General features: G+C 42.9%; 1 long non-coding RNA gene across 1 annotated transcript; it reads left to right on the forward strand.

Annotated features, from left to right (window-relative positions):
• Positions 1-4,328: 4,328 nt before the first annotated feature.
• Positions 4,329-17,683, forward strand: LOC113883887. The gene is made up of 3 exons (XR_003508756.1): positions 4,329-4,472; positions 9,577-9,680; positions 17,327-17,683. It is a non-coding gene; the product is annotated as an uncharacterized LOC113883887 (long non-coding RNA).
• The last annotated feature ends 3,710 nt before the right edge of the window (positions 17,684-21,393 follow it).

The raw sequence follows: 21,393 nt of genomic DNA on the forward strand, positions 1-21,393 counted from the left end.
GTGAATGTCCAAAAAAAAAAAAAAGATGGAAGGAGATGAATTGATAGTTCTGAATAAAAAATGACTAAGGATTCAACATTAGAGGGAAAACGTGAAACTTAATGGCATCCTGGTTTGAGAAAACAAAGCAGTCATAAAAGGCATTTTGAAGACACCTGGGGGAATTTGAATGTGAAGTGACTATTAGATGACAATATAGAATATAGTTAATTTCCTTGGCTATGATAATGGCATTAAGGTTGTATAGGAGAATGTCTTTATTATTGTAGAAGCATGCTGAAGTATTTAGAGTTCAACAGTCCACACTGGCTGCAACTTACTTGCAAATAGTTCAGAAAAAATGTGTGAAATAAAATAAATAAATAATAGAGAATAAAACTGACAAAATGTTAATGATTGTTAAATCCAGGTAGAAGGTATACTGATGTTCATTTGTTCCACATTTAGGGCTGTTTGAAAATTTCTATAACGAGAAGATGGGATAAAGTGATTATGACTCCCCTCTGTCCTCTCTCTTACATAATTCAAAAGAGAAGCAAAAGTAAGAGCAAAGTGCAGAGGTGGGGGTAAGGGGCAGCAGGAAGCACCAGGGATTTTTAGAGCAGTGAAACTCTTCTCTGTGATTCTGAAATGATGGATCCATGATGTTATACATTAGTCAAAATGGATAGAACTGTATACTTCAAAGAGTGAACTCTAATATAAGTCATGAGGGCTTCTCTGGTGGCTCATAGGTAAAAAATCTGCCTGCCAATGCAAGATAAGCAGATTCGATCCCTGGGTTGGGGAGATCTCCTGGAGAAGGAAATGGCAACCCACTCCAGCATTCTTGCCTGGGAAATCCCATGGACAGAGAAGCCTGGCGGACTACAGTCCATGGGGTCACAAAAGAGTCAGATACAACTTAGTGACTAAAGCAACAAGGAACATGCTATGATCTTGGTTGATAAGTTTAAAATAACGTATCAATAAGGGGTCATCCTGGAAAGTGAAGTCAAGTGGGCCTTAGGAAACATCACTATGAGGAAAGCTAGTGGAGGTGATGGAATTTCAGCTGAGCTATTTCAAATCCTAAAAAATGATGCTGTGAAAGTGCTGCACTCAATATGCCAGCAAATCTGGAAAACTCAGCAGTGGCCACAGGACTGGAAAAGGTTAGTTTTCACTCCAATGCCAAAGAATGTTCAAACTACTATGCAATTGCACTCATTTCACAGGCTAGCAACATAATGCTAAAAATCGTTCAAGCTAGGCTTCAACAGTACGTGAACCAAGAACTTCCAGTTGTACAAGCTAGATTTAGAAAAGGCAGAGGAACCAGAGATCAAATTGCCAACATCCGTTGGATCATAGAAAAAACAAGGGAATTCCAGAAAAACATCTACTTCTGCTTCATTGACTATGCTAAAACATTTGACTATGTGGATCACAACAAACTGTGGAAAATTCTGAAAGAGATGGAAGTACCAGACCACTTTATCTACTTCCTGAGAAACCTGTATGCAGGTCAAGAAGCAGCAGTTAGAACCGGACATGGAACAATGGACTGGTTCAAAACCGGGAAAGAAGTATGTCAAGGCTGTATATTGTCACTCTGCTTATTCACATGATACAGAGTACATCATGTGAAATGCCAGGCTGGATGAAGTACAAGTTGGAATCAAGATTGCCGGGAGAAATATAATAACCTCAGATACGCAGATGACACCTCCCTTATGGCAGAAAGCAAAGAGGAACTAAAGAGCCTCTTAATAAAAGTGAAAGAGGAAAGTAAAAAAGCTGCCTTAAAACTCAAAATGCAGAAAACTAAGATCATGACATTTGGTCCCATCACTTCATGACAAATAGATGATAAGAAAATGGAAAGGGTAATAAACTTTATTTTTGGGGGCTCCAAAATTATTGCAGAAGGTGATTACAGCCATGAAATTAAAAGACACTTGTTGCTTGGAGGAAAAGCTATGACAAACCTAGATAGTATATTAAAAAACAGTAGAGACATCACTTTGCCAACAAAGGTCTGTATAATGAAAGCCATGGTTTTTCCAGTAGTCATGTACAGATGTGAGAGTTGGACCATAAAGAAGGCTGAGCACCTAAGAATCAATGTTTTGGAACTGTGGGGCTGGAGAAGACTGTTGAGAGTCCCTTGGACTGCAAGGACCTCAAACCAGTCAATCCTAAAGGAAATTAACCCTGAGTATTCATTGGATGGACTGATGATGAAGCTGAAGGTCCAATACTTGGGTCACCTTTTGCAAAGAGCTGACCCACTGGAGAAGACCCTGATGCTGGGAAAGATTGAAGGCAGGAGGAGAAGGGGATGACAGAGGATGAGATGGTTGGATGGTATCACTGACTCAATGGACATGAGTTTGAGCAAACTCCAGGAGACAGTGAAGGACAGGGAAGCCTGGTGTACTGCAGTCCATGAGGTCGAGAAGAGTTCCATAACACAACAATGGGGTCATCAATCGAAACAAATGTATTATACCAATGCCAGCTGTTAATAATAAGTGAAACTTAAGGAGAGAGACAATATATAGGAACTCTGTGTTCTCTCTGCTCAATTCTTCTAAAACTGCGATTTAAAAAATTAGTGTGTTGACTAAAAAACCAGGAACAACTACGGTAATAGGTAAGCTTGAAAAGTAACGGTACAGCCTTCCGTGGTGGTCCAGTGGTGGAGAATCCACCTTCCAATGCAGGCAGATCAAGTTTGATCCCTGATTAGGAACTAAGATCCCACATGGTGAGGGGCAGCTAAGCCAGCACATGGCATCTACTGAGCCTGCGCCCTTTAGAACCCACTCATAGTCTGCAACTAGAGAAAGCTCAAGGGCTGCAGCGAAGACCCAGTGCAGCCAAAAGAAAAAAATTAAAAGTAAAGACAAAAAAAGAAGAAGAAAGGTTAAATAATAGTCAAAGAAGTTAGTAGTTAGAAAGTATTGCGTAATTATAAAATATGGCCCAAAGATACAGTGTGGCGCTTCATGGAAGCTAGACAAAAAAGGAGACATGAGATTGAAAACACATAGCTGAGTCTTCCTTGGCGGTACAGTGGATAGCACTCTGCATGCCAATGCAGGGGACACAGTTTCCGTCTCTGCTCTGGGAAGATTCCACATGCCTCGGAGCAACTTAGCCCGTGCACCACAGCTACTGAGCCTCCACGCCCTGGAGCCTGTGCTCTGCAACAAGAGAAGCCACCACAATGAGAAGCCCACACACTGCAACGAAGAGAAAGCCCCTGAGCGACAGCGAAGACTCAGTGCCACCAAAAATTAAATAATTAAAAAAATATATATATCTGCACAGTAGGGATTAAGATTGTATTTGGAAGGAAAGGGAGAACTATGAAAGAAATCTTTCCTGTGGATCCTAATTTTTTAAAAGGTAATAACGAATTATATAATGGTTCACATTCTCAATGTTCCTAAAACATATTCAAAAGCAAGTTTCATATGTCAAGTATTACAAATACACTTGAGAACATAATAATAAAAAAACAAGCCATGGACACATGGAATTCTCCAGGCAAGAATACTGGAGTGGATTGCCATTTGCTTCTCCAGGGGATCTTCCCAACCCAGGGATTGAAACCAGGTCTCCTGCTTTGCAGGTAAATTTTTTACCATCTGAGCCACCAGGTAAGCCTAATAATAATAGGAATATAAATAAATAAATAAAAAACCTTGGCAGTTCTAAGATAAGTGAGTATTAGGGGAATAATGGACAACATAGTAAATATAATTAATGCTGCTATGTTATATATGAAAGTTAAGAGAGTAAACCCTGAGTTCTCATCACAAGGAAAAGATACTTTTTTTTCCTATTCCTTTCATTTTGTCTCTATATGGGATGATGGATGTTCATTAAGCTTATCGTGATAATCATTTAATGATGCTGTATACCTTAAACTTGTGCAGTGCTGCATGTCAATTATATCTCAACAAAACTGGAAGAAAATGAAATAAAATGAAGTTGAAAAATAAGAAAAACCGAGACAGCAAGAGGCATGTAAGGAAGTCCAACCAAATTCTCATTTCCTCTATTTTCTGAGAATAATGACTCATTGTTTTTATTCAACTATCACATATCAAAATCTTTCCAAATAATTTGGGGAGTTCCCCCTCTTTCACTAACTAGCCCTAAAGTCAGTTGGGTAATCCAGCTTTGATACAGTTCTTATGCAAACATTTATTTGCTCAACAAATATTGACATTCTGATACCTGCCAAGTGCCAGGCATTGTATTTGGTTCTGAGATGACAAAGGTTAAAACTACATTTTGTGCCCTCAAGGAATTTACACATGGAGGTGGGGAAGGGGACTGACCAGAAAATCTCGTCCTAGGGTAATGAGCCCAGAATAATCTATCAGATAACAGGAGGGTATCAGGGCAGTCAGGATGAGGCTTCACCATTGAGGCAGTGGCTCCCCGAGGCTTGAAGAAGAGAAGCCACCTGCCAAGTAAGTGAGGGGAGAGAGGGGGACAGGGAGGGCAGAGAGTGCCATCACCTGCCATGCCCATGGTTAGAATATAGGCTAGACCAGAGTTAAAACTGGGAAGGTGGGCAGGGACCAGGTCTGGGAGGCTCCAGAAAAACTCTTCTCTTAGGTTTATTTTTATTTTATTTTGGCTATGCCATGCCACAGGGCATGCAGGATCTTGGTTCCATGCCTGGGGGTCAAATCTGTGCCACCTGCATTGAGACCGCAGAGTCTTAACTATTGGACAGCCAGGGAATTCCCTTCTTTTAGGTTTAGACTCTAGCCTGAGGGTGACTCAGTGGGGGCGTCTCCTGATCAGAAATAGGTTGTTCAGGGGAGTGTCCCCTGGCTCTTTTGGAGGAGACCAGGATGAGGGCAGCTAGACCAGTTTGGGGCTGTTGCCGCAATGAGGGCCTGACCAGTAGCAGAGCTAGAAGAACGTGTGGTTTCACCAGGCATTCTGGAGTAGAACCAACAGGACTTACTGACGGGTTATAACCAGTCAACCCTAAAGGAAATCAACCCTGAGTGTTCACTGGAAGGACTGATGCTGAAGCTGAAGCTCCAATACTTTGGCCCCTTGATGTGAAGAACTGACTCCTTAGAAAAGACCCTGATGCTGGGGAAGATTGAATCCAAAAAGTGAAGGGGATGACAGAGGATGAGACGGTTGGATGGCATCACCAACTCATTGGATATGAGTCTGAACAAGTTCCAGGAGTTGGTGATGGACAGGGAAGCCTGGCGTGCTGCAGTCCACGGGGTTGCAAAGAGTCAGACAAGACTGAGTGACTGAACTGAACTGAATAGGTTGGGGAGAATGAGAAGGAGCGGGTAGGCTGACTCCCAGGTTCCAGGCGGGGCACTCAGGGGGACCTGGGTGATGACACCAGGTGAAGAGGTATAGAAGGAAGAGAGGAGGGACCAGCAGATGCGGGACACACTGCATCCCAGGACCTGTGGATGTCTCGGCAGACACAGCCTGTCAGCTGCTGCACAAGCAGGTCTGGAGTTCTAAAGAGAGAGGGGGGCTGGGATGAGACCTCAGAGTGTGCTGTGGGCTTGAGGGCCCTGGCAGGGACTGTGAAAGGACAGGCCTGTCCTCAGCAACGTGTGTTCACACCATCCCCAGTCACTGACCAGGCCCCTCTGTATGCCAGGCCCTGTCCTGGGGAAGGAGGCTGTGGAAACAGATAAAGACCATCCGAAGGAACCATGAAGAAGCCATATATTCAGAGCCTGCTAGAGCAAGGGACTCAGCCCCTATCATTTGCCTTTTGGCAGAGACTCAAGGGTAGACAGAGGAGTGGGAAAGCTTTATAGTTGAAAAAAGAAGAGGAGGGGATGCGAGAAGGACCAGGTGTGTCCCATAAGAGGCTGTTGGCATAGGAAAGGTGGGGCGGGCTAACTAGAAGCACGTCCTTGTGTAACTGGTTAGGCTTGCATGGTTAACTTTCTCTAGTTGGTCCCTCTAGTTAGAAGTGGGAACAAAAATTAGAGAAGCTGTCAGTTATGAATCAAGTCCTGGTTATGGGGGGCTGATGGTTGCAGGGGTTGTTATTTGGCTTCTGGGCTGGTTGCTGAAGACAGTGGTCTGACTTCCTCCAAGTCTGATTTAGAGACGGCAGAATGGTTTCCTGGACTGGTTACTGGCAGTCATGGGTTGGCTTCTTGGCTGGTTGCTGCAGACTGTGAGTCTGAGTTCTATTTATATATGTGGTCCGGGCACAGTCTGTGTGTTCACTCTCTCAAGGTGTAGCAGTGAACACACCTACAGTCCTGGCCCTCATGGCCTTTGCATTCAAGGGGGTGAGACAGCATTATGCAAGCGAACAAATGCATTATCAAGACCCTTTTTAATCCAGGTCTCAGTCCTTTTACTGTTCATCTAGCTCATTTTCTTTCAGATACTTAGCATTGTCTGAAAGGGTCTTGATAGTAGAACTCTGACAGGTTTTCCAACAAAAAATATGTACATGAATGTTCATCACAGCACTATTCACACTAGCCCTAAGAGGAAACAACCCAAATATCTATCAGTGGATGAATGAATAAACAAAACATGGAATATCCAAATACTGAAATATTTTTTTAAATGATATTGTTGTTGTTCAGTTGCTAAGTCGTGTCCGACTCTTTGCAGCCTCATGAATTGTAGCATGCCAGGCTCCTCTGTCCTCTGCTATCTCCCGGAGTTTGCTCAGATTCATGTCCATTGAATCAGTGAAGCTATCTAACAATCTCATCCTCTGCTGCCTGCTTCTCCTTTTGCCTTCAGTCTTTCTCAGCATCAGGGGTTTTTTTCCCCAGTGAGTCAGCTCTTCCCATCAGGTGATCAAAATATTGGTATCTCAACTTCAGCAACAGTCCTTCCAATGAATATTCAAGGTTGATTTCCTTTAGGATTGACTAGCTTGATCTCCTTGCAGTCCAAGGGACTCTCAAGAGTCTTCTCTAGCAACGCAATTCAAAAGCATCAATTCTTAGGCACTCAGCCTTCTTTATAGTCCAACTCTCACATTTGTACATGACGGCTGGAAAACCTTAGCTTTAACTATATGGACCTTAGTCAGTAAAGTGATGTCTCTGCTATTTAATGCACTGTCTAGGTTTGTCATAGCTTTCCTTCCAAGGAGCAACCGTCTTTTAATTTCATGGCTGCAGTCATCATCTGCAGTGATTATGGAGCCCAAGAAAATAAAATCTGTCACTGCTTCCACTTTTCCCCCTTATATTTACCATGAAGTGATGGGACTGGATGCTATGATCTTCAGTTCAGTTCAGTTCAGTTCAGTCATTGAGTCATGTCTGACTCTTTGCGAGCATGCCAAACTTCCCTGTCCATCACCAGCTCCTGGACCTTGCTCAAACTCATGTCCATTGAGTCAGTGATGCCATCCAACCAGCTCATCCTCTGACATCCCCTTCTCCTGCTGCCTTCAATCTTTCCCAATATCAGGGTCTTTTCCAATGAGTCAGTTCTTCACATCAGGTAGCCAAAGTATTGGACCTTCAGCTTCAGCATCAATCCTTCCAATGAATATACAGGATTGATTTCCTTTAGGATGGACTGGTTGGATCTCCTTGCGGTCCAAGGGACTCTCAAGTGTCTTCTCCAGCACCACAGTTTGAAAGCATCAGTTCTTTGGTGCTCAGCCTTCTTTATGGCCCAGCTCACACATCTGTACATGACTACTGGAAAAAGCATAGCTTTGACTAGACAGATCTTTCTTGGCAAAGTAATGTCTCTGCTTTTTAATATGCTGTCTAGATTGGTCATAGCTTTTCTTCCAAGGAGCAGGTGTCTTTTAATTTCATGGCTGCAGCTACCATCTGCAGTGATTTTGGAGCCCAAGAAAATGAAGTCTCTTACTGTTTCCATTGTTACCCCATCTATTTGTTGTGAAGTAATGGGACCGGAAAAGGAGTACGTCAAGGCTGTATATTGTCACCTTGCTTATTTAACTTATATGCAGAGTACATCATGAGAAATGCTGGGCTGGAAGAAGCACAAGCTGGAATCAAGATTGCCGGGGAAAATATCAATAACCTCAGATATGCAGATGACACCACCCTTATGGCAGAAAGTGAAGAGGAACTAAAAAGCCTCTTGATGAAAGTGAAAGAGGAGAGTGAAAAAGTTGGCTTAAAGCTCAACATTCAGAAAACTAAGATTATGGCATCTGGTCCCATCACTTCATGGGAAATAGATGGGGAAACAGTGGAAACAGTATCAGACTTTGTTTTTTGGGGCTCCAAAATCACTGCAGATGGTGATTGCAGCCATGAAATTAAAAGACGCTTACTCCTTAGAAGGAAAGTTATGACCAACCTAGATGGTTTTTTCAGTGGTCATGTATGGATGTGAGAGTTGGACTGTGAAGAAAGCTGAGCACCGAAGAATTGATGCTTTTGAACTGTGGTGTTGGAGAAGACTCTTGAGAGTCCCTTGGACTGCAAGGAGATCCAACCAGTCCATACTAAAGGAGATCAGTCCTGGGTGTTCAATGGAAGGACTGATGCTGAAGCTGAAACTCCAATACTTTGACCACCTCATGTGAAGAGTTGACTCATTGGAAAAGACCCTGATGTTGGGAAAGATTGAAGGCAGGAAGAGAAGGGGACGACAGAGGATAAGATGGCTGGATGGCATCACTGACTCGATGGACATGAGTCTCAGCGAACTCTGGGAGTTGGTGATGGACAGGGAGGCCTGGCATGCTGCGATCCATGGAGTTGCAAAGAGTCAGACATGACTGAGTGACTGAACTGAACTGAACTGAACTGAATGGGACCGGATGCCATGATCTTAGTTTTTTGAATGTTGAGTTTTAAGCAAGCTTTTTCATTTTCCTCTTTCACTTTCAAGAGGCTCTTTAGTTCCTCTTTGCTTTCTGCCATAAGGGTTGTGTCATCTGCATATCTGAAGTTACTGATATTTCTTCTGGCAGTCTTGATTCCAGCTTGTGATTCATCCAACCCAGCATTTAGCATGGCATACTCTGCACAGAAGTTAAATAAGCAGGGTGACAATACACAGCTTGTTATATTCCTTTCCCAATTTGAAACTAGTCAGTTGTAGCATGTCCAATTCTAACTGTTGCTTCCCGGCCCACATAGATTTCTCAGGAGATAGGTGAGGTTTGTCTGGTATTCCCATCTCTTTAAGAGTTTTCCACAGCTTGTTGTGATCCATAGTCAAAGGCTTCAGCTTGTAGTGACCCAGTCAAAGGCTTTAGTGTAGTCAATGAAGCAGAAGTAGATATGTTTCTGGAACTCCCTTGGTTTCTCCATAATCCAGTGAATGCTAGCAATCTGAACTCTGGTTCCTCTGCCTTTTCTAAACTCAGGTTGTACAACTGGAAGTTCTCAATTCATATACTAGTGTAAGCCTAGCTTGAAGGATTTTCAACATAACCTTACTAGCATGTGTAGTAGTACATACAATGTAGTACCATACTTTGACATTACCCTACTTTGGAATTTGAATGAAAACTGACCTTTTCCAGTCCTGCGGCCACTGCTGAGTTTTTCAAATTTGCTGGCATATTGAGTGCAGCACTTTAACAGCATAATCTTTTAGGATTTGAAGTAGCTCGGCTGGAATTCATCACCTCCACTAGCTTCGTTTGTATTGATGCTTCCTAAGGTCCCTTTGACATCACACTCCACAATGTTTGGCTTAAGGTAAGTGACCACAGCATCATGGTTATGCAAGTCATTAAGACCTTTTTTGTATAGTTCTTCTCTGTATTCTTGCCACCTCTTCTTAATCTCTTCTGCTTCTGTTAGATCCTTACTGTTTCTGTCCTTTATCGTGCCCATCCTTGCATGAAATGTTCCCTTTATATCTGTAATTTTCTTGAGGAGATCACGAGTATTTCCCATTCTATTGCTTTTCTCTATTTCTTTGCATTGTCCTTTTAAGAAGGACTTCTTCTCTCTCCTTGCTGTTCTCTGGAATTCTGCTTTCAGTTGGGTATATCTTTCCCTTTCTCCCTTGCCTTTCACTTTTCTTCTTTCCTCAGCCATTTGTAAAGCCTCCTCAGACAATCACTTTGCATTCTTGCATTTCTTTTTCTTTGGGATGTTTTAGGTCACTGCCTCCTGTACAATTTTTAAATTTAATTTTTTAAAGTTTTATTTTATTTTTTTTATTTTTGGCTGTGCTGGGTCTTCCTTGCTATGCACAGGCTTTTCTAGTTGCAGGGAGAAGAGGCTACTCTCCAGCTGAGGTGTGCAGGCTTCTCACTGCGGTGGCTTCTCTTGCTGCAGAGCTTGGGTTCTAGGGCAGGTGGGCTCAGCAGCTGCAGCATGTGGACCTAGTTGTCCCACAGCATGGGGTTCTTCCAGGACCAGGGATCGAATCTGTGTCTCCTGGATCGGCAGGGGAATTCTTAACCACTGGACCACCAGGGAAGTCCCATGCTATAGAATTTTATTCAGCCACAAAAAGAAACATAGAACTGGTACATGCTATGAAAAGTTAAAGTTAAAGTCACTCAGCGGTGTCTGACTCTTTGCACCCTGTCGACTATACACGGAATTCTCTGAGCCAGAATAGTGGAGTGGCTAGCCTTTCCCTTCTCCAGGGATCTTCCCAACCCAGGAACTGAACCCAGGTCTCCTGCATTGCAGATGGATTCTTTACCAGCTGAGCCACAAGGGAAGCCCAAGAATACTAGAGTGGGTAGCCTATCCCTTCTCCAGCGGATCTTCACAACCCAGGACTCGTACCAGGATCTCCTGCATTGCAGGTGAATTCTTTACCAAGTGAGCTATCAGGGAAGTCCTGGGACATGCTATAGTGCAGCACAGATAAACCTTGAAAACGCTATGCTAAGTGAAAGAAGCCAGGCACCCCAGGTCATATAAATGAAATATCCAGAATAGGCAAATTCATTGAGAGAGAGAGCAGGTTAGTGGTTGCTAGGAATTGGGGTGAGGCGGAGAACTGGGAGTGACTGCTTAGTGGGTATGAGGTTTCTTTGCGGGGGTGATGAAAAAGTTCTGGAACTCGATAGTGGTTACAGCTGTGCAACATTGCGAATGGTACTTAATGCTGTAAGATTGTATATTTTAAAATGGTAAATGTTAAGTTATGAGTATTTTAAGTGCATGATCAGTTCTGATGATTTAATTAAATGATAAATATTTATAACCAAGTCTTTGATTTGGTCAACTTTCATCAAACAGAAGAAGATTCTGCTGCTTTTTTCTTTTTGGAAATCAACAATATCAGCTTCTGGATAATTAATAAACTTCCAATGTAACACATAAAGTGATATCACAGAAAAGACAATTTTCACTCAGTAAAATGGCAACCCACTCCAGTACTATTGCCTGGAAAATCCCATGGACGGAGGAGCCTGGTAGGCTGCAGTCCATGAGGCCACTAAGAGTTGGACACGACTGAGTGACTTCACTTTCACTTTTCACTTTCATGCATTGGAGAAGGAAATGGCAACCCACTCCAGTGTTCTTGCCTGGAGAATCCCAGGGACGGGGGAGCCTGGTGGGCCGCCATCTTTGGGATTGCACAGAGTCGGACACGACCGAAGCGACTTAGCAGCAGCAGCATGGACAGTTCAGTTTCTGAACAAACTGAATTATTATTCATGCTAAATGGTAATTATTTCCAAGGTTTTCATATGGTAACAAAGCCAATAATCAATAGTATCAAGTAAAAAGGTGATTTTGCATTTGATAAACATTGCAGCTTTTACACTTAAAAGATATCTAACGTAGAATAATAACTCCATTGAATTGCTGCAAAGTGACTTTAATGACATAGTAATGTAATCTCTTTAGAAGAGCAATGAGCTTTCTTTTAAAATAGTTAAGGACCCCTGGATCTTTTTCTGTTAGTCAATGAAAAACACTATCACTCTCAAAGTGGATGATTTTCAGTCTTCCTCTTCTGTTGGATACAATGTATTGTGCACTTTCTCAGCACTAGGCTGGGAGCTGAACATAGTCATCTGAACAACATCATCACGGTGGCTCGCAGGGTAAGATTTCTTCTCTGCCTTTTACCAAGAGGTGATGGAATTTGCCCAATTTCTCTCCGATAACTGATAACAGAAACAGAGTCCAAATCTAGCTTTGTTTGATACTAAATCTTACTCTCTTAATCAGCAAACTGGTTCTATAACAAGTGACAGGTAGTAGATAAAGGTCACAGGATTTGTGACCCTACAGTCTGCTGTTGCAGCACAAAAGTGACCACATACAACACATTAGCAAATAAGCATGGCCATGATCCATGTTCTAATATGGCACTGACATTTGAATTTTATGTAATTTTTCATGCGTCATGAAATATTCCCCTTTCACTTTTTCCCTCAGCAATTTCAAAACATAGAAACCATTCTTAGCTTACAGGCCATACAAAAAGAGGCAGCAAGCCAGATTTAGCTCAAGGGCTATAGTTTACTGACACCTTCTCTTAATCCCTGTGAGGTCCCCAAATTCAGTGTCTACAGTGGACAGGGAGATAATAGAATGAGTGAAACAGACTGGGCAAGACACTAAGGGTTAGTGGGGACTATGGCCCCACTTCTGGGATCTCAAAGGAAAGAAGCTGGAAATTTAGGTTTGTATTTGCAATTTCCCTGTTTCAATATTAGCAGCAAATCCAAATTTCTGAAAGATAATACTATCCTCGATCAGATATGGCCCATAGGTCCCCTTTCGCAACCTCTTCACTGTGGTTGAATGGATTCTCAATCCTGGCTACTCTTGGGAATCACTTTAGACTAAAAAAGAAAAAAATACCTCCACCAAGATGTCTGAGCCTCACCCCCAGAAACTGAATTTAAATGGTCTGCAGTGGAGAGCCTGGATATTTTTAAAGCCCCCCAGTGGATTCTGAAATGTAACCACTAATACCTCTTTTGGCCAATTACACGTGCTCCTTCCCAGAGTGCTGTATATATATCCTGCTGGAAGGCAGATTTCCTGCTATTCTTATTTTAAAAGCCACCTCATTTAACCTATTCCCGTGACTGCCACAAAGCAGCTGCATATAAACACCACTGCCATAAAGAACTAGAATCTTCTTGCACATCAGTCCTTCTATTTGTTGAATGCAAACACCAACTCTTCTTGTCAAGTGAAGTGAGAATAAAGAACGTGAAGTCGCTCAGTCATGTCTGACTCTTTTCGACCCCATGGACTGTAGCCTACCAGGCTCCTCTGTCCATGGGATTTTCCAGGCAAGAGTACTAGAGTGGGTTGTCATTTCCCTCTCCAGGGGATCTTCCGAACCCAGGAATCGAACTTGGGTCTCCCTCATTGCAGGCAGATTCTTTACCTTCTGGGCCACCAGGGAAGCCCCTAAGTGAGAATATTTATATATTTAAACAAGTGAGAGTTGCTCAGTCATGTCCAACTCTTTGCAACCCCGTGGACTATACACAGTCCACGGAATTCTCCAGGCCAGAATACTGGAGTGGGTAGCCTTTCCCTTTTCCACGGGATCTTCCCAACCCAGGGATCGAACCCAGGTCTCCTGCATTGCAGGTGGATTCTTTACCAGCTAAGCCACAAGGGAAGACTTCTTGTCAAGACTGAGGGGCAAAGTCATAGTGACCCCTGGTCAGTGAAGCAGGAGGGCACAGGGCACCTGCTGTGGGGCAGACTTGGGAAGTAGTCAGAAGGCAATTTTTTCTGCACAGCACCCTGCTCCATGGAGAAGCCCAAGTGCCTTGAACCCTGCTGCTGCTGCTGCTAAGTCGCTTCAGTCGTGGCCAACTCTGTGCGACCCCATAGACGGCAGCCCACCAGGCTCCCCCATCCCTGGGATTCTCCAGGCAAGAACACTGGAGTGGGTCGCCATTTCCTTCTCCAATGCATGAAAGTGAAAAGTGAAAGGGAAGTCGCTCAGTCGTGTCCGACTCTTAGCGACCCCATGGACTGTAGCCCACCAGGCTCCTCCGTCCATGGGATTTTCCAGGCAAAAGTGCTGGAGTGGGGTGCCATTGCCTTGAACCCTAGCTGCAGTCAAAAGAGCCCCACTCACAGACATAGGCCACCCTTTGGCTCAGGGGCCTTCAGTAGCTTCCTTCATTCTTCACCTTGGCCTTTGTGGTCTGGTCCAAGGTTCAACACACAACCGTATGGGTGATGGGATGAGAGGTTTATCCCAGGAAATAACTCTTACAGAGTGCTAGAAGGAGCGGGGAAAGGACAGTCCAGGAGGGAAGCCACAGGATCAGAGAAGGCACCAGCCAGTCCATTTGAGCAGCCAAGCACCAAAATAGGACAGCCGAGGGGAGGCCCTCTGGCAAGCTGCGCCTCTGTGCGGTGCCCCTACCGAGCATCTGGTGGTACAGGGCTGGGGCAGAGCAGAGGCGAGCAAGGTCAAGTGGAACATCCGACGTCTCTGCATCTCATCGTCCACTGCCTCTGACCACAGTACTTTCAGCAATGGCGACTGCCACACTTGCACATTCAAGGTCAATGTTTAATACAGTATTTTGGAGGGGGGAAAAATCCTTTGCCTAATACATGGCTTCATTTTGCTATATAACTTATGGTCAACATATAGCAGAATAACAAAAATATATATACATTACAGTAAGGCCCCCGCACACAAACAGGTTTCATTCCAAGAGCACATTCTTAAGTCCAGTTTGTTTGTTAAGTCCAACAAAGTTAGCCTAGGTACCCAACTAACACTATCGACTGCATAGTACTGTACTTTGGTGCTTATAATAGGTTTATAATACTTTTCATGCAAGTAATACATAAAAAACCAAACACAAAAAATAAAACGTTTTTAATCCTACAGTACATTGAAAAGTAAGTAGTACAGCACAACAGCTGACATCCAGGGGCTGGCATCAAGAGAACAGGCAGGAAGAGTTACTGACTGGAGGAGGGAGAGGAGGTGGGAGATGGCAGAACTGAAGAATTTTCAGCAAGAAGAGGCGGAGGGCAAGCTGCAGGTTCACTCACACCATGGTGCAGGTTCTGGTTCCTTGCTGGATTCAATTCTATCTACCCCCTTGGAAAAAAAAAAGCAGTGACTCACATTCACATCTTTGAAAGCTTACAACTCGAAGGTTCATATGTAGGGAACTTGCTGTATTTAAAGTTTCTGCCAGCAGGCAAAATAAGCCATCAGTTCAGTTCAGTTGCTCAGTCATGTCCGACTCTTTACGACCCCATGAATCGCAGCACGCCAGGCCTCCCTGTCCATCACCAACTCCCGGAGTTCACTCAGACTCACGTCCATTGAGTCAGTGATGCCATCCAGCCATCTCATCCTCTGTCGTCCCCTTCTCCTCCTGCCCCCAATCCCTCCCAGCATCAGAGTCTTTTCCAATGAGTCAACTCTTCGCATGAGGTGGCCAAAGTACTGGAGTTTCAGCTTTAGCATCATGCCTTCCAAAGAAATCCCAGGGCTGATCTCCTTCAGAATGGACTGGTTGGATCTCCTTGCAGTCCAAGGGACTCTCAAGAGTCTTCTCCAACACCACAGTTCAAAAGCATCAATTCTTCAGCACTCAGCCTGCTTCACAGTCCAACTCTCACATCCAAAAATAAGCCATACCACCCCCTAATTCTGGGGGACCCCAAAGCCTTGAAAACCCATTAGAAGCAACTGCTAAAACTTTGTTTGTGATATCATTAAACAAGTAGCTCTCAGGACTTCCCTAGTCCAGTGGTTAAGACTCCATGTTTCCACTGCATGGGGCACAGGTTCCATCCCTGATGGGGGAACTAAGATCTCGCAGGAAAACAAACAAACAAACAAAAACAAGCTCTCAGCAGGAATTTGAATGGTCACCATACAAGGTCCAGAAAGTTTTTGTGGCTTAATGGCCCACATAGATTCAGAGTTCTACATGCTTCTTTAATGTCTATGTTATTTTCTCTATGATAAAGAATGCTTTATCTTTAGTTTGCTTAAAAATTTTTTTCCAAAAAATTCCAGACAATTATAATTCCAGTGATAGCAGAGCTTTCTACTACAATACATGAGTTAATGAACACAAAAAGGTTTGTGGAATCCCTAAAACATAGTAGATGCTTAATAAATGATACTTTCCTTCCCACATCTCTAGGGCTATTTTCTTCTAAGGATTAAACAAACTTGCAATTAAGTAGTAAATAAAGCCAAGAGAGCTAATACATACTATAGTAAATATATACTATAAAGCATTGTATTATAATCACCAGACTAGCTGAGAGACTAGATCTTAAAAGGAAATGATAATTATGTGATGTGAAAGAGGTACTACAATAGCAATCTTATCAACATGTTGTACAATGTACAACGTACACAAAGTTATATATCATATATATTTGTGTTTTTTTTTAACTGCTAAGAATCTGCCTGCCAATGAAGGAGTGTGAATTCAATTCCTAGGCTGAAAAGATCCCCTAGAGAAGGAAATGGCAACCCACTCCGGTATTCTTGCCTGGGAAATCCCATGGACAGAGGAGCCTGGGATCACATGGGGTGTGATCCCAGGCTCCCAAGTTCATGGGGTCACAAAGAGTCGTACACAACTTAGCAACTCAATACACACAGACTTAACTCAGACTGCTGACTATGAAAACATCCTTGAAAGAAAATACATAGGTAAGTAAAGGAATTTTCTTTGGGAAAGATAAAAGTGAATATTTTAAAAGAGCGGATCAGTCTTACCTCTGCTCTATCTTTTGTTATAAATCTATAGCATGCTTCTTTCTTCCTTATTTTTTAATTTAAAAAGCTGGAGAAAACATTAAATATGGAAAATAACTCTTTGGATTTAGGAGCTCAGTGTTTTGGGGAGACAGTCCCAGTCATTGAACATTCTTATCTGCTACCCATAAGAGAATTCTCTTTTGTTCCACCACATCTCAGCATTCCTGTGGTTATAAGCGAGGTCTTCCACTGTTTGCATAAGAACCAGGATCACTAAAGCATCTCTGTGAAATGGCATCATGGGCTTTTCCTGAGGCAAGGGCGGATGTTCTACCTCCGTCCAGACTCGGTGGGTGATCTGCAGCTTGTCCAAATGCAGCATTCATCCTCCCCAAGAGCATCACCTCTCTGAGGACAAGGCCACCACCCTCTATTCTAGAGGGGCTACTACTGGTCTGAACTGTGGCAAAATGGGTCATCAGCATGGAGTGGGAGAGCTGGCAAGTCTTGTGCCATAAAGTAGGGGCCATAGGCTGGCTGTAATTGGTGGTCAGTCCTTTCCAGGTGGTGAGAGGACAGTCAAGGCAACTTCCAAGCACCGGTAATTTATGCTTCTCTAGGTGCTTGCTTGAGTGAAGATTAATGCCTCCCCTTAGTGACATTGCTGTGTGTTCCTTCTCCTCTTCCCTAGCCCACAGATGGTGCCTCTCAAAGTGAAATCTTCAGACCAACAGCATCAAAAGCACTTTGTTAGATGGAGTATTACTCAGCCATTAAAAAGAGTGAAATAAGGCCATTTGCAGAAACATGAATGGACCTACTGACCATCATACTGAATGAAAAAAGTCAGAGAAAGGAGGAGAAATGTTGTATGACATCCCTTATATGTGGAATCTAAAAATAAATGATACAAATGAACTTGCAAAACAGACTCACAGACTTTGAAAACAAGCTTATAGTTGCCGGGGGGAAGGGAAAGTTAGAGAGTTTGGGATATGTACACACTGCTGTATTTAAAATGCGTAACCAACAAGGACCTACTGTACAGCGTGTGGAACTCTGTTCAATGTTACGTGGCAGCCTGTATGGGAGGGGAATTTTGGGGAGAATGGATACATGTATATGTGTGACTGAGTTCCTTCTCTGTTCACCTAAAACTATGACAACATTGGTTGTTAATCTGCTATACCCCAATACAAAATAAAAAGTTAAAAAAAATTAAAAAGCACTTCATTAGAAAAGCAGATTCTCTGTCCAGCCCCACCCAGACCCACTGAAACCATGCAGGGTGGGGTCCAGCAATCTGTATGACTTAACAAACCCTCCAGATGACCCTGATGCGCTTTAAAGTGTGAGAACTAATGGCTCTAGTCTAGGGCAGTGAGTCCCCAAATGTGCTTCATACTAGTACCTCTTGGGAAGCATAGAAAATCCCAATCATGCCCAGGCTTCACCCACACTAATTCAGTCAGAAGCTGGCCATAAGGCTTAGGCATCAGGAGTTCTTAAAGATCCTCCAGGTAATTCAAACGGGCAGGCGAGTTTGAAAACCACTGCTCTATCTGGGACCTCGCTGCTCAAGAGTGAGGTCTCCAGACTAGCCATCACAGGGTGGGGAGCTACGGGGGGAGGCTTGTTAGAAATGCAAGGTCTCAGGCCCCAGTCCAGACCTGCTGAATCAGTCTGTGCTTTAGCAAGATCCCAAGTGACTCATAAGCATATTAAAATGTGACAAGCACTGGCCTGGGGTACAAAAAACACAATCTGAAGCGTGTGTCTGAAACTTTCTGACTTCTGGATCAATGATTTACTGAACCGGGTCCAGAGGTGATTTTGTTTTCTGGTTCTCGGGCGACACTCCCCTCCCCCCAGCCCCGCCCATTTCAATTAGGGAAAGGCTAGTGACCGGAGGAAAATAAATAAATTCAAAGAGCACCTCAAGGGGGCCCTACAGAGTGAGTAAGGGAGGAAGAAACATTTTAATTACCATCTGGACGTATTCTGGACAAATTCTGTTCATCGGGTTATTAGTTACCACCTTGTCTAACAGCTACTCCCAGGAGGCCTCACTATAAACTAGCTGTTTCTTTCTCCCTCTCCCCCCCACCCTCCAGTTTCTTTTCAAGATCTCACCAGACCCACTACTGAATGATTTAGAAAGTGAAACCAAGAATGACTCAGAATTGGAATAAATATTAACCTGGATTTACTATTTTCTTAAAGTGAAAGAGGCCCAGATTAAAATAGGCTGATTTTGTGACCAAAGGCAATAGAACGTTTATGCCTTGCAATGTTTGTAACATATAAGATCTTTTTTTATTAACCCAATCCACTTATTTAGCCTTTTTCCTCATCTCAAAAGGGAGGTGTGGCTGTACACTCATCTCTGTATACATGTGTTTGTGTGTAGTTATGAAAAATACGGGGGACTTCTTTGGTGGTCCAGTGGTTAAGACTCTATTCTTCCAAAGCAGGGGGCACAGGTTCGATCCCTGGTTGGGGAACTAAGATCCCACAGGCAACATAGCCAAAAAAGAAAAAAAAAACTGGCTCTAGCTACATGACCAACTTCTGTCCAATGCAGTATAAGCAGAAATATTATGTGGCAATATCCAAGAACCATCCTTAAAAAATAATTGGTACATACTTTTAGCTTCTTTGTCTTCTCATTTATTCATTCTCCTGACTGGAACATGATGTGATGGCTGGAGCTGGAGCAGCCACCTCAGACCAGGAGGTAACCTTGGAAATGGAGGCCAAGCACAGCAGAGGGATAGAATAGACGGAGCCTGGATCACTGAGGACTTCATGGAGCAGAACTGGCATAAGAGTTCTGGATTACTTGCTTCTGAACTTCTACTTGAGAGAGAAATAAACTTTTATTTTGTTGAAGGCACGGTTATTTTGGATCATGTTACCAATATAATTCCAACTGATAGACTACTCTGGTTTAAGCAGCCCTCTTTCATGTTTATCTGCTTTTTTTCTTCAAAGCTCTTAGTGACTAAAATTACTTCATATATTTATTTATACTTTGATTTGTATTTTTATTATCTATCTTACTTCCTCTGAAATATAAATTCTTTGAGGCCATGGATTATTTGATATTCAGTGCTATATCCTTATCTCCTGCAAGAATGCCTAGCACATAATAGGTGCTTAATAAATATTTGTGCAGTGAATTGGTGAGTAAATACCTACTAGGTGCCAAGGAGAGAGATAAAAAATTATTAACATATGTTTCCTGCATCCTTGTCTGAAAAAGCTCATTATCTAGTGGAAACTGACTCTGTTGAAAGTGCTCATCATCCTCACTGAGTTCATCTAACCATGGTTCTCAGCCAGGGGCAATTTTGCTCCCCAAGGGGCTTTTGTTGGACATATTTTTGATTGTTACAAGTCAGGGGATACCACTGGGATCTAGTGAGTAGAGGCCAGGAAAGTTGCTAAGCATCCTACAGTGCCCAGGACAGCACCCACAACAGGTAATTATCTAGCCCCAAATGCTAACAGTGCTAACGTTGAGAAAACCTGACCAAGCCAAGGTCAGTGCCAACGACATTAGCCAGAGGCAAAGATGTTTGGGCTGTACAAGAGTAGAAGCCATTGAGTGTGGGGGACACATGCCATGTGGTCTCTTTGATCTTATTAGTGAGAGTCTTGAAATTAAGCCCCAAGTAGAGGTCTACTGAGTTTTCAGAGTCTGTAAAGGTCCCCATTGAGAGGCCAACTTCAGCCATTAACCTTCACTTGTCACAGGGCCCACTTTTGAGGACACTATGCATTTAGAACAGTAAACTTATGTCCAGAGCTCTAGAAATCAAGTCAGAGAAGTTCTTTGACAGGTATCATCATTAGTGTTAAGAACTCTAAGCTCACTTTGCTGGGTTTCCTCAGGAAGGCTAAGGGCTCAAGAAGCTCTCCTGCTCTTTGCTGTAGTAAATCTCTCCTCTATTTCTGTTGGGTGAATGGAGTATATCTACCTTCATGACCCTCCCCCAAAATGTAATTTTCTCTTGCAGGTAAACAAATGAAGGATGAGGGTAGTCTAAGGTACAGGAAATTATGGAGATGATAGTTCTGGGCCGCTTCATATTTTGCCTTTTTTTTTTTTAAAGCTTCCTAATTTGTTAGACACTGATGTGCTTGGTGACTTTGGCTATTGGCACATAATCTCTCTGAGCCTTAGTTTTCTCATCGGCAAACTCAAGGGGTTGAATCAGGCTTACTGATCTTCCACGCTAAATAAACATGATTTATCTATCACCTGTTAACCAGATAAATGATGGCAACAAATGCTTGTGTTTGAAGAAATAAATTTGAAAATAAAAGAGAGATTACAGTGATTCTTACCATCAGTATTCCTGCCTCCCACCCGCCCCTACCATTTTCAAAAACACAGCATCAGCACTAACCTTTGGGATCGTATTTCCTAAAAATATGTGTCTTAAAAAAAAAATGTGTGTCTTAGAACATAGTTCTCAAGATATGAAAATGGGACTCTACATCAAAAAAATTGGGGAGCGTACTAGATTCCCCTTTTGGAGAGTCACAATAAATCATTTTAACATTTTCTAAACCCAATGTGTCTCACCTACTTGACTAGAGAATTAATTCTTCATTGAATATTTATTAGCATCCTACAGAATTACAGAACTAGTGTTCCATGAAACTCACTTTTGGAGAACCTGACTTGTTATATAATGCCAATACCTTTTGCTCTGTATGTACTTGGAGAGGGAATGATGGAACCTGCTA

This window comes from Bos indicus x Bos taurus, chromosome 25 (assembly GCF_003369695.1).
Source record: "Bos indicus x Bos taurus breed Angus x Brahman F1 hybrid chromosome 25, Bos_hybrid_MaternalHap_v2.0, whole genome shotgun sequence".
NCBI classification, from domain to species: domain Eukaryota; kingdom Metazoa; phylum Chordata; class Mammalia; order Artiodactyla; family Bovidae; genus Bos; species Bos indicus x Bos taurus.